The sequence below is a fragment of the Pinus tabuliformis genome, chromosome 3_1 (genome assembly GCF_031772625.1).
Source record: "Pinus tabuliformis cultivar Carrire ecotype Pingquan chromosome 3_1, CPIR1, whole genome shotgun sequence".
Classification (NCBI taxonomy): Eukaryota; Viridiplantae; Streptophyta; class Pinopsida; order Pinales; family Pinaceae; genus Pinus; species Pinus tabuliformis.
Genome location: NC_142301.1, coordinates 87,467,994 through 87,480,188, shown reverse-complemented (window position 1 = coordinate 87,480,188; position 12,195 = coordinate 87,467,994).

Sequence of the window (12,195 nt, the reverse complement as noted above, 5' to 3'; positions counted from 1 at the left end):
AAATAGACATAGTCTAAAAATAGACTTTGCGCCAAAAATAGCCTGTGAGCCCACTTAGTGAAGGCGACTCCTTTCCACTAAGCTCCATCATCTTGTTGCATTCTCAACATGATGCAACACATATTGCTAATCTATTTTTTTCAGAAATTGTAAGATTACATGGATTGCCTACAAGTATTGTGTCTAATAGAGATACAAAGTTTTTAGGGCATTTATGGAGAACTCTTTGGAAGAAACTAGGGGCTAACCTCAGTTTCAGTTCAACATACCATCCTCAAACAGATGGACGGACTGAAGTAGTAAATAGAAGCTTGGGGAACATATTGAAAAGTTTAGTGTATCAAAATCTTAAGCAGTGGGATTTAGCACCGGTTCAAGCTAAGTTTGCTTATAATGACACTCCAAACCGAAGTACTGGAATGAGTCCATTTCATATTGTTTTTGGGATGAATCCAAGAGGTGTATATGAGCTCAAAAAATTTGGTAAACAGGAGACAAGAAGTGCAAAAGTTGAAGAGTTTGCAGAGCAGATGCAGAGACTACAAGAAGATGTTAAAGGCAGATTGTAGGAAAGCAGTAGCAAATACAAACAAAGAGCAGATATGAAAAGAAGAGAGAAAGAATTTCAAGTGGGAGATTTAGTGATGGTGTATTTGAGAAAAGAAAGATTTCCTGCTAAGACTAACAATAAATTGAAAATGAAAAAGATAGGACCATGCAGAATTATAAGAAAGTTTTCAACCAATGTTTATGAAATTGAATTGCCAGAAGGGATTAGAATATCACCTATCTTCAATGTTGCAGATTTGTATCCGTACAAAGAGACAGAGACAAAGCTACAGGAGGAAACTATAGAGGATGAAGTTCAAACCTTGAACTGGGAAGAAAAAATGCCAAAGACAGTTAAGAGAGAGGTGTAAGCTGTTTTGGAGAAAAGAGTATCCAAAAGAACTAGAAGACAGTTTTATTATCAATATCTAGTCAAAAGGAAAGGACAGCTAATGGAGGATGCTAGTTGGTTGACAACAACAGAGTTGTAGAAGTATGGAGTAAACCCTGAAAGTCTGAGGGATGATTCTTTTCTTCCCTGGGAATCTAATGCAAGAGCATCTAGACTTAGCCAGCAACATGAAGGTTTGTTCACATGTTGTGGCTAAATGAGTTGAATTTCGCTGACCTGAGTGGTCAAAAATTCAGTTTAGTCGAGAGGGTTGTATCCCTCAGAAATGATCTGTGATACATTATTGTAATAGTTAGGAAATTGTCTTATTTTATATTGAAGGATGAGTTGTTAGCGTAGGTGTGTAATGGAGCTTGAAAATAGAGATTTGACTGTTAGATTGTTTAAAATAGAGATTGAGTTGTTCGTACAGTTAGAGTAGGATTCGACTCATGAAAAGAAGAAAATGTAATTTAGAAGGATGAGATAAGATGATTGAGGATTGAGTGAGAGGCGAGAGTTGAGTGATAGAGAAGATTTCAGATTGAAACAGAGGTCTGTTAAAATTGTTGTAATTGAGTGAGAGGGCCAAGACTCTGTAACTATTAATATATTGAAGGAATTTGATGTGTTGTGTATTTGTGTGTAGTCCTGGGGAAAACTCTTGTTTAACTCTGTGTATTCACATTCTGAACAAAATCGAGTATTTTCCCTGTTCCGCACTTGAAATTGTTAATCACTGTGTTTATTTGTTAATCGGGTGTTTCAGCACTAATCATACTTATTATTATCAATAGCGGGGGTAGAAGATCATAAAGAGACTTGATCAGGTTGAAGTCCCGTACGCAATTGTATCCGTCAATTGCAAAGTCAATAACTCATGTCACCATCAACAGCGGGGTTAGGCTAGTGTTTAACCTGTGTGTAATTTGAAGCATTGCAAGTCATAGGACTTGAGGACCTTCGTTATCCCATGGATATCGAATCATGAGTTGATCAGGCATTAATCTCAAGAACGGACCCGAACCACTATAGATAAGTATTTAGCATTTAACAATGTAAACTTTGAAATGGGAAATATAAACTCAAAATGGGAACTCTGGCCTAAAAACCCCGAAAAAACATGAAAAACAGTGCTAAAAACGAAAAGCATGTATACTAGAACGATGGTTTTTTTCTTTTAGGGTCAATTTTGAACATGTTTTAAAAATGGCAGTGAAAACGATTTTTTTGTGGAAAAGTTATGTAAAAAAGACCCTAAAAATGAAAAATATTGATAGTGGAATGATGGCTTTTAAGTGTCAATTTTCAACATTTTTAAAAAATGCTAGTAAAACCAAATTTAAAATTTCGATTTAATTTTTTTTTTAAGATTGCTAAAAAAAATAATTTTTATTTTAAAAACAAAAAAAAGACTCACACTACCCTATAAAAATATAAATATAATTTTGATTCAAATTAAAAAATTAAAATTATTATTATTATTATTATTATATAATGCTCATAACATATTTCATGAAAAATACTTAAAAATATTAACATTATGTGTATATTTCTTTAAATTGAATGTCTTAGTTTATATCATTACATCATACCCTTATATATATATATATATATATATATATATATATATATAGATATATATATATAATTTAATGTTCTATGGTTCAAAATCATAATGGGTGACACTAGAATAAATGATACTTTGCCGGAATTTAGAGGAATTAGATTCAAATTAAAATTCCTAAATTTAAAATATATTGGCAGCCGGGCGATTCCGGGAATCACCCAACGTAAACGAGAAAAGAAACGTAAATGAAAAAAGCTTTGATCTTGTTATGTTGCAATTATTATAAATGTAACCACTCCAAAATGATGCATGTAGATTTATTTGATTCCCTGTTAATGTTACTGAAGTTACTATTTTATCATTTTAACTCTTGGATTTTTAAATGAGGAATTAATAAAGTGGATTAACAACTTTGGTATCACTTAAAATATAATGATAATAGTTTGGACATTAAGGGTTTTGATTTAACCTAAAATAATAGGGATTGAGATTAGTTGATTCTGGTTGGAAAATAATATTTTTTTGAATTAATAAATAAGTATTAATAAATGATAACCTTTGGCCGACGAGGATCGAGCGAGCTCCCGGCTGTAGGTGATCCATCTTCCCGCGCCCGACTGGTTCCGCTCCCCAGGCTCTGCCTAGCAGGTTGCTGCCTTGCTGCCTCCCTCCCTCCTGCGCGCTGCGCTCTTATCCTCGGGCCTCCTGCATGGCTCCACGCTGGGGCCTATTCCTGATCTCACCCTCTTGAAGCTGGCTTCTCAGTCTTGAATGGCTGGGAACGCCCCCCCCCCTCCCTCCCTTGATCCTGAGAATCATGCAAAGCTCTTCGCTTCCCTGATCCCCGACACCGCCTTTGCAAAATCTCGCCCCTCTGTCTCTAAATTTATCAAGAAACTGGATGAAATCCCCGAGGTATCTCTTCCTCCATCTCTGCCAAGGAAATCTGCAATCGCCCTAGCTGAAAGAGGTCTCGTAGGTCAGTTCACTGGCCTCTAGCCTTCCCCAAGATCAGTCCAAAAATGGGTGGAGCGCAACTGGGCCGCAATGACACAAGGGAAAATAGCCATCAGATTTTGTGGAAGGGGATATTATACATTCATCTTCGAAACAAAAGAGGATAGGAATCTCATATTTAGGAACGGCCCCTACTTCATGGACTCAAGAGGCCTCTATCTGAACAGATGGACTCCAGACTTTGATCCGAAGATGGACATCCCAAACGCAGTTCCGGTCTGGGTCCGCCTTCCACACTTGCGCTCCACTATTGGGGGGATGAATCAGTAAAGGCAATAGGGAACGCGGTTGGAAAATACATCGACAGATCCGAGCCAAGGGAGAACATGCATGCGTGCGCCAGGATTTGTGTAGAAGTAGATCTCGGGAAAGGCCTGCCAGAAGCCATTAAGATCAAGGTCGACCAATGGACGCACATCCAACAGCTGGACTACGAGCAACTGCCCTTCAAATGCAAGGTATGTCACGAATACGAACACTTTGCAAATAGATGTAGCAAATCAAAATCAAATGAATCCTTTGAAAATGAAGAACCTTCGGATGGCCAATGGGAACAAGTAAAAAAAAAAAATCTTCTGCCTCTCAAGGGCCCAGCTCTAAGCCCCCCCTGGAAACCCCCCCCCCCTCCCTCCCCTCCCCCACCCAGCTCAGCTCCTTCATTTCCCTCTACCTCCAACCCCTTTGAATCCTTGGAAGTCGAAGATCCCTCTTCTCCTCCCCCTTCCCCTCGCACCAATTCTCTAGTTTTCATTTCATCACCTTCGATCCCTCTTCCCTCCCCTCCCCCAACAATAGAGAGAATACTCACCAGAAATAAACTGAAAGATTCCAGTCTTCCCTTAGATCCCCCAAGAAAGGCAGGAAGAAAGTCAAACAAGGAACTTAGGGATGAGGCAGCAGCAAAAGAAATGGCTACTGGAGCACAGCAACCAATGGACTCCTATCTAGACAGGCAAAAAGGGAGTGGAGACAAAACCAAGGAAAGAAGCGGGACTCACCCAAAAACTGGTAAATGATGAATCTGGTCTCTTGGAACTGTAGGGGGATGGGCTCCTCCTTAAAAATAAATTCAGTCCGTGACTTAATAAATCAGGAGCAGCCAGACATTGTCCTCATCCAGGAGACCAAAATCTCAGATTCAGATTTCCAAAAGCAAGTAAAACGATTCAAAAATTTTGAAGGTCACTCAATAGGATCAGAAGGAGCATCAGGAGGTATAGGAACACTCTGGAACAAGAATAAATGGACTCACATCAACCTCCAATCTTGCAATTGGTGGATAAAAACAGACCTCAGAAACAAAGCCTCTCAAGAAGATTACAGCATATACAACATCTATGCTCCAAACCATTACAGGGACAAATCAACGTGTTGGGATTCTCTATCCTTAGATTTACAGTCCTCCCATGACAGTAACATAATTCTGGGAGGAGATTTGAATCTCATAAGAAATGTGGATGAAAAGTTAGGAGGAAATTTTCATTCGGACCCCTCAAGAGAAGCGTTGGAGGCTATAATCCAGTCTCATAACCTCATTGATATACCTCCCTTCAATGGGAAATACACATGGAGTAACAAAAGGACAGGCTTCCACAATATCAAGGAGAGGTTAGACAGATTTCTTGTGCAGGAAAGAATCGCAGCAAACTTCTCTACCATCAAGAGCAAAATCATTCAAGCCTCGGCCTCTGATCACAAACCTGTGGTGATGAGTATGGAGAAAGGGAGAAATCTGGGGCCCCTCCCCTTCAAATACAACAAAGTATGGGATTACAAAGAAGACTTTCGCTTCCTCGTTCAAAATCAGTGGGCAAAGGAAGTGTGGGGATCGCCTTACTACGTTTGGGAAACCAAATTAAAATCTCTAAGAATAGTCATCAAACAATGGGCCAAGGAATATGCAGCAAAGGAAAATAGGAAAAAAATGGATCTGCAATCTCAAATGGAACAGTGGAACAAAGACAAGGAGAACAGCCAATCCACAAACGAAGATATAATCCACGAAAATGAAATGTATAGGGAGCTATATAGACAAAATCGAGCTGAGGAAGAGGAACAAAGGCAGAAATCAAGGTGCCTATGGCTGAAGGCGAGCGAAAAAAATACCTCCTTCTTCCACAACAACATAAAGCTCAGGCGCGCCGGGAATCAGATAGATAAAATTGAGGCAGAAGGGCATGAATACAGTGACTAAGAAGAAATTAAGGAGGCGGCCTTCAACCACTTTAAATCTCTTCTGGCAATAGCCCCGCAGCAGACGGACAGCTCTGACTTCCTTAGCGCAGTCGAGAACAAAATCTCAGACCATCAAAACAGAAAGCTGGATCAGGAGGTCACAGAAGAGGAAACTAGGGAGGCAGTATTTAATATGCAACAGGACAAGGCTCCGGGCCCTGATGGTTTCACGGTGGCCTTTTACCGAAACCATTGGGACTCCATCAAAAAAGACTTTGTGCGGATGGTCAAAAATGTTTTTAAAAATCACAAGATGGGAGACAACACAAAATCCTCACATTTAGTTCTCATCCCTAAGGAAGTTAACCCTCGATCTTTCGACCGCTTCCGGCCTATTTCCCTGTGTAATGTCTCCTACAAGATAGTAACCAAAATTCTAGCCAATAGGCTCAAAAAGCTCCTCCCCTATTTAATCTCAGAGAACCAAGGGGGATTCGTTCCACAAAGGCAAATCACAGATAATTTCATAATCATTCAAGAGGCAATTCACAGTAGCATCAGCAGGAAGGAACGAGGAATGATAATCAAACTTGATATGGCAAACGCTTTCGACAGAGTCGACCACCACTTCTTAACTATAGTTCTCAAAAAGTTCGGGATTTCAAACAACTTCATAAGCACCATCTCTGGTTGCATCTCCAATCCTTGGACTGCCCCTTTGATTAATGGTCGCCCAAGCAGGTATTTTAGAAGCACCAGGGGATTGAGGCAAGGCTGCCCTCTCTCCCCTTTCCTATACATCATAATGGCGGAAACTCTGAGTATACACTTAGAAAAACTCCGCAAGCAAAAAGAGATCACTGGAATTGGTATAGGAAGAGGGACTAAAGAGATCAATCATTCGCTTTTCGCGGATGATACCCTTCTCATTGGGGGAGCTTCAAGCCTTATGGCAAAAAGATTCAAGAAAGTCTTGGATGCCTTCCTAGCTGCCTCTGGAGGGATGCTGAACAACAAAAAATGCAAGATCTATACCTGGAATGTCCCTGAACAAATAAGGCAAAGAATCTCTCTGATCCTGGACATCCCAATGCAGAGGAACTGGAGTTATTTCTCTTATCTTGGTCTGCCTTTAGCCAAAGAAACAGTTAAGGCTGAGATATGGGCCAAACACATAGAAAAGATGAGAGGTCTCCTTCAAAGTTGGGGAGTTTCTTGGCTAAATCTGGCTGGTAGATCGACCCTTATAAAGGTTGTTCTCTCTGCTCTCCCCATCTACCAATATGCGGTCACATTGGCTCCCGCCAGCATACATAAGCACATGGAATTATTAATGAGAAGTTTTCTCTGGCAGGGAGGAAAACAAGAAACCAAGAAATTCAGCCTTATCAAATGGGAACAAGTTATCCTTCCCTATGACAAAGGTGGGCTTGCCATCAAAATTTCGAGCTTCTCGAACAGGGCTATGGGCTTTAAACTAATATGGAGAATCCTCACCGGCAAAGGCTCCTGGTGGGTGGAAGTATTAAAGAGGAAATATCTGAATGGACCAAATTTTAATATTCTTTCCGAAACAATAGCTGAAAGATCTTGCACCCCTGTTTGGAAGCTAATTAAAAAAGTCCTTCCTCAGTTCAGAGAGAACATTTCCAAAGTGCCTGGAAGCGGTCAGGAGGTCAACATCTGGACTGACAGAATCATGGGCACCAGACCAAGAATCCACAACCAAAATCTCAGGCCTCTGCACATTTGGATGGAAGCTAAAAACTTAACCTCCTTGTATGACATTTCAGCTTGGGACCGGAACACATGGCAGGGCTGGAAGGACCTGCAAATTCCCAATGAGCTCAGAGAACTATGGCATAATCTCAAGGTCTCCCTCACAGGCGCAACACCCACCATTAGAGGGGCTGAAGACAGGTATATGTGGGACCCAAGTGGTGGGAAATTCACTGTCAGAGATGGTTACAAATTCCTCCAGGCATCCACTTCGACAACCAAATGGAACCTCTTCACAACTGTCTGGAAATCTGAATGCATCCCAAAGGTCAAACACTTCAACTGGACCCTCCTCAAAGGAAAGGTGCTTACCGCTGAAAATCTAAGGAAAAGAGGGATCTTGGGGCCATCTATTTGTTGCCTTTACCGCGCTGAGGAGGAGAGCAGCCATCATCTATTCTACCACTGCCCCATTGCTCAAAGTTGTTGGACTCAGATTGTCAGCCCAATGAAAATTGAAGAGACTTTTGATCAGCTATCCTCCCTTCAAAAAAATTGGGTAAAATGTTACCCCTATCCTAAGAAAGGTAAAAACATTATCACCCGTATGTGGAAATGCATCCCAGCTACCCTTAGTTGGCAAATCTGGTTAGCTAGGAACAACTGTATTTTTAATGACAAGAAGCCCAACCTTGCCCGCATATTGGCAAAAACAATAGCGCTCATATCTGAAACAATAAGTGCAAACTTGGTAGCTCCTCCAGACCAATCAAGTTGGCACAAAGAAGAGGTGGAATGGTATAACAAATTCAGCATCAATCATAGCAACAATCATCTAGCACACCCCAAAGCTAGCACGAGAAGAATAACCTGGAAGCTCAGAGGCACAAGGGAAGAAGTAAGTCAATGGATCCTTGATCAGAATCGCCCTACTTTGCATTTCGACGGGGCCTCCAAAAATAACCGGGAGAAGCTGGAGCCGGGGGCATCATAAAGGACAGCCATGGCAAAACTCTGGTAAGCTATGAATGGGGTTTGGGCCAAATGTCCAATAACCTGGCTGAAGCTTACAGCCTCTACCTAGGTACCCTCATTCTGAACCGGCTGAGAATCAGGAATCCAATAATAGTGGGAGACTCAGCCATCATCATTGCAGCCATGGTGGCAGGAACGAAATTTAAAAAAGAGGCTCTTAATAATGTAAAGCTCAGGATTGAGGATAATGTCAAAGAAATGGGAGACACAGCTTTCAAACATGTTCTAAGAGACAACAACACGGAAGCAGACCATTACGCCACTGAGGCAACCAACAGACAGATCGGCCAAGTCAAAGAAAATGATCTCATATATGAAAATCCCGTTCCGTAGCTAGCTTAGTTGCCTCTCAAAATCTCTGACCAGTCATTCCAGCACCCTTTCGACCTCCTGTCTTATCACTCCCCACCCTCATTCTTGTGATCTATGGCCTCAATCAGTCCCGTCGCACGCTGCTCGTCAGGCATCGAATTTCGATCCTCCCTTCTTCACTCCCACCACTCAACCTTCTCGGTCAGACCACAGGACCTGGAATCCCCAGCCCTCTCGTGAATATCCCATGCAGATTATAGGTAGAAGTCTTTTCATGATCTCCTTAGACTGCTGCAAAGATTTTAAGCCGGTGGCTAATCCCAGCCAAATCACAGAGCCTATGCCGCATCCTCGGCCCGCTCATCCTCCCTCCGCGCTATATATATTCACCTACCCTCCTCTTTTCGAGCACATCAGAAACTCGTTTCATTCTTCGCAGGAGAGTAATGGTGCTTTTCCAGGCATTCAGCTCAGGAAGGTTGGCATCAAGAGAGGCCGCTATCAGTGCAGACCGGCTGTGAGATCGTTCTCAAAAGCTCCCGGGGAAGTCAGAAATCCCAAATACCAAATCTTCGACTTCAGTTTAGCTGCTCCTTTCCTTTTCGACCGCTTGGTAAATCTCTGTGCCTGGCTCCCTTCTTTAACAGTGTTTTCCTCCCTGCTCTGTTTCTCCTTCGTGGCATTTTACCTCAGTCGCGCGGGTCTCCTTCCTCTTCACCCCAGCTCCTTTTCCCTGTTCCCGCTCAGCATCCATATCAGCTCCCTGGAAATGGCAGAGACCCCAAAAAACAGAGAGCAATCTGAGGCTCAGGAAAACCATGAGTTGCCCGAGAATCCTTTGGACAGAGTGCCTGGAAACGCCAACTGCATGTTGTGTAAAGCTCATTGCTTTATGATTGCAAGGTTTGTCAAACATTTCAACGAGCTCAAAGAGGACTTTCAGGCTGATAGCAGATCAAAGAGAAAGAAATTGGAAAAACACAAGGCAGAGATAGAAAGCCTAAAGGAAAAATGCAAACACATGGAGGAGGCAGTCGCCCACATCAAAGCCATCACTCAAAGTATGCAAGTCGAGACTTAAACCAGAGCAAGCGTCAAGAAAGAACCCCAGATTGATGACTCTGTCAATCAGTTCTAGTAATCTAACTAATGACCAGCAAATTTTGTCTTCTCGCAGGTCTGTTTGTAAGGCTATATAGCCGTTTTCTTTTCCAATCTGCACTACTCAAGTTTGTCTATAAGAAGTTAGGGTCTGCGAACCCATTTTGGACTTCTCCTTACCTACTTCCATCCACTTATGTAACCGGATTTGGCTCCAAGCAGTTTTATAATATATAAGTACCCAATCATGTTAAAAAAAAATAAGTATTAATAAATAAAGTTTGTTGTTCTATGGTTGAAAATCATAATGGGTGACACTAGAATAAATGATACTTCGCCGAAATTTAGAGGAATTAGATTCAAATTAAAATTCCTAAATTTCAAATATATTGGCAGCGAGCGATTTCCGGAATCGCCTAACATAAACGAGAAAAACTTTGATTTTGTTAAGTTGCAATTATTATAACTGTAACCACTCAAAAATGATGTATGTAGATTTATTTGATTCCCTATTAATGTTAAAAAAGTATCATGCTATTTGATTCCTGTTAATGTTACTGAAGTTACTGTTTTATCATTTTAACTCTTAGATTTTTAAATAAGGAATTAATAAAGTGGATTAACAACTTTGGTATCACTTAAAATATAATGATAATAGTTTGGACATTAAGGGTTTTGATTTAACCTAAAACATTGGGGATTGAAATTAGTTGATTCTTTTAACTCTTAGATTTTTAAATAAGAAATTAATAAAGTGGATTAACAACTTTAGTATCACTTAAAATATAATGATAATAGTTTGGACATTAAGGGTTTTGATTTAATCTAAAACATTAGGGATTGAAATTAGTTGATTCTCGTTGGAAAATAATATTTTTTTGAATTAATAAATAAAGTTTATTGTTCTATGGCTGAAAATCATAATGCGTGACACTAGAATAAATGATACTTTGCTGGAATTTAGAGGAATTAGAATCAAATTAAAATTCCTAAACTTAAAATATATTGGCAGCAGGGAGATTTCGGGAATCGCCCAACGTAAACGAGAAAAGCTTTGATCTTGTTATGTTACAATTATTATAACTGTAACTACTTCAAAATAATGCATGTAGATTTATTTGACTCCCTATTAATGTTTAAAAAGTATCATGTTATTTGATTCCCGTTAATGTTACTGAAGTTACTATTTTATCATTTTAACTCTTGGATTTTTAAATGACGAATTAATAAAGTGGATCAACAACTTTCATATCACTTAAAATATAATGATAATAGTTTGGACATTAAGGGTTTTGATTTAACCTAAAACATTAGGGATTGAGATTAGTTGATTCCGGTTGGAAAATAATAATTTTTTGAATTAATAAATAAGTATTAATAAATAAAGTTTGTTGTTCTATGGTTGAAAATCATGATGGGTGACACTAGAATAAATTGTACTTTGCCGGAATTTAGAAGAATTAGATTCAAATTAAAATTCCTAAATTTAAAATATATTGGCAACCGGAGGATTTTGAGAATCGCCCAATGTAAACGAGAAAAGCTTTGATCTTGTTATGTTGCGATTATTATAACTATAACCACTCCAAAATGATGCATGTAGATTTATTTGATTCCCTATTAATGTTAAAAAAGTATCTTGTTATTTGATTCCCTGTTAATGTTATTGAAGTTACTATTTTATCATTTTAACTCTTGGATTTTTAAATGAGGAATTAATAAAGTGGATTAACAACTTTGGTATCACTTAAATTATAATAATAATAGTTTGGACATTAAGGGTTTTGATTTCACCTAAAACATTAGGGATTGAGATTATTTGACTCTCGTTGGAAAATAATATTTTTTGAATTAATAAATTAGTATTAATAAATAAAGTTTGTTCTGTGGTTGAAAATCATAATGGGTGATACTAGAATAAATGATACTTTGCCGAAATTTAGAGGAATTAGATTCAAATTAAAATTCATAAATTTAAAATATATTAGCAGTTGGGCAATTCCGAGAATCGCCCAACGTAAACGAGAAAAACTTTGATCTTGTTATATTGTAATTATTATAACTCTAACCACTCCAAAATGATGCACATAGATTTATTTGATTCCCTATTAATGTTAAAAAAGTATCATGTTATTTGATTCCTATTAATGTCACTAAAGTTACTCTTTTATCATTTTAACTCTTGGATTTTTAAATGAGGAATTAATAAAGTGGATTAACAACTTTGGTATCACTTCAAATATAATGATTATAGTTTGTACATTAAGGTTTTGATTTAACCTAAAACATTAAGGATTGAGATTAGTTGATTCTGGCTTGAAAGTGA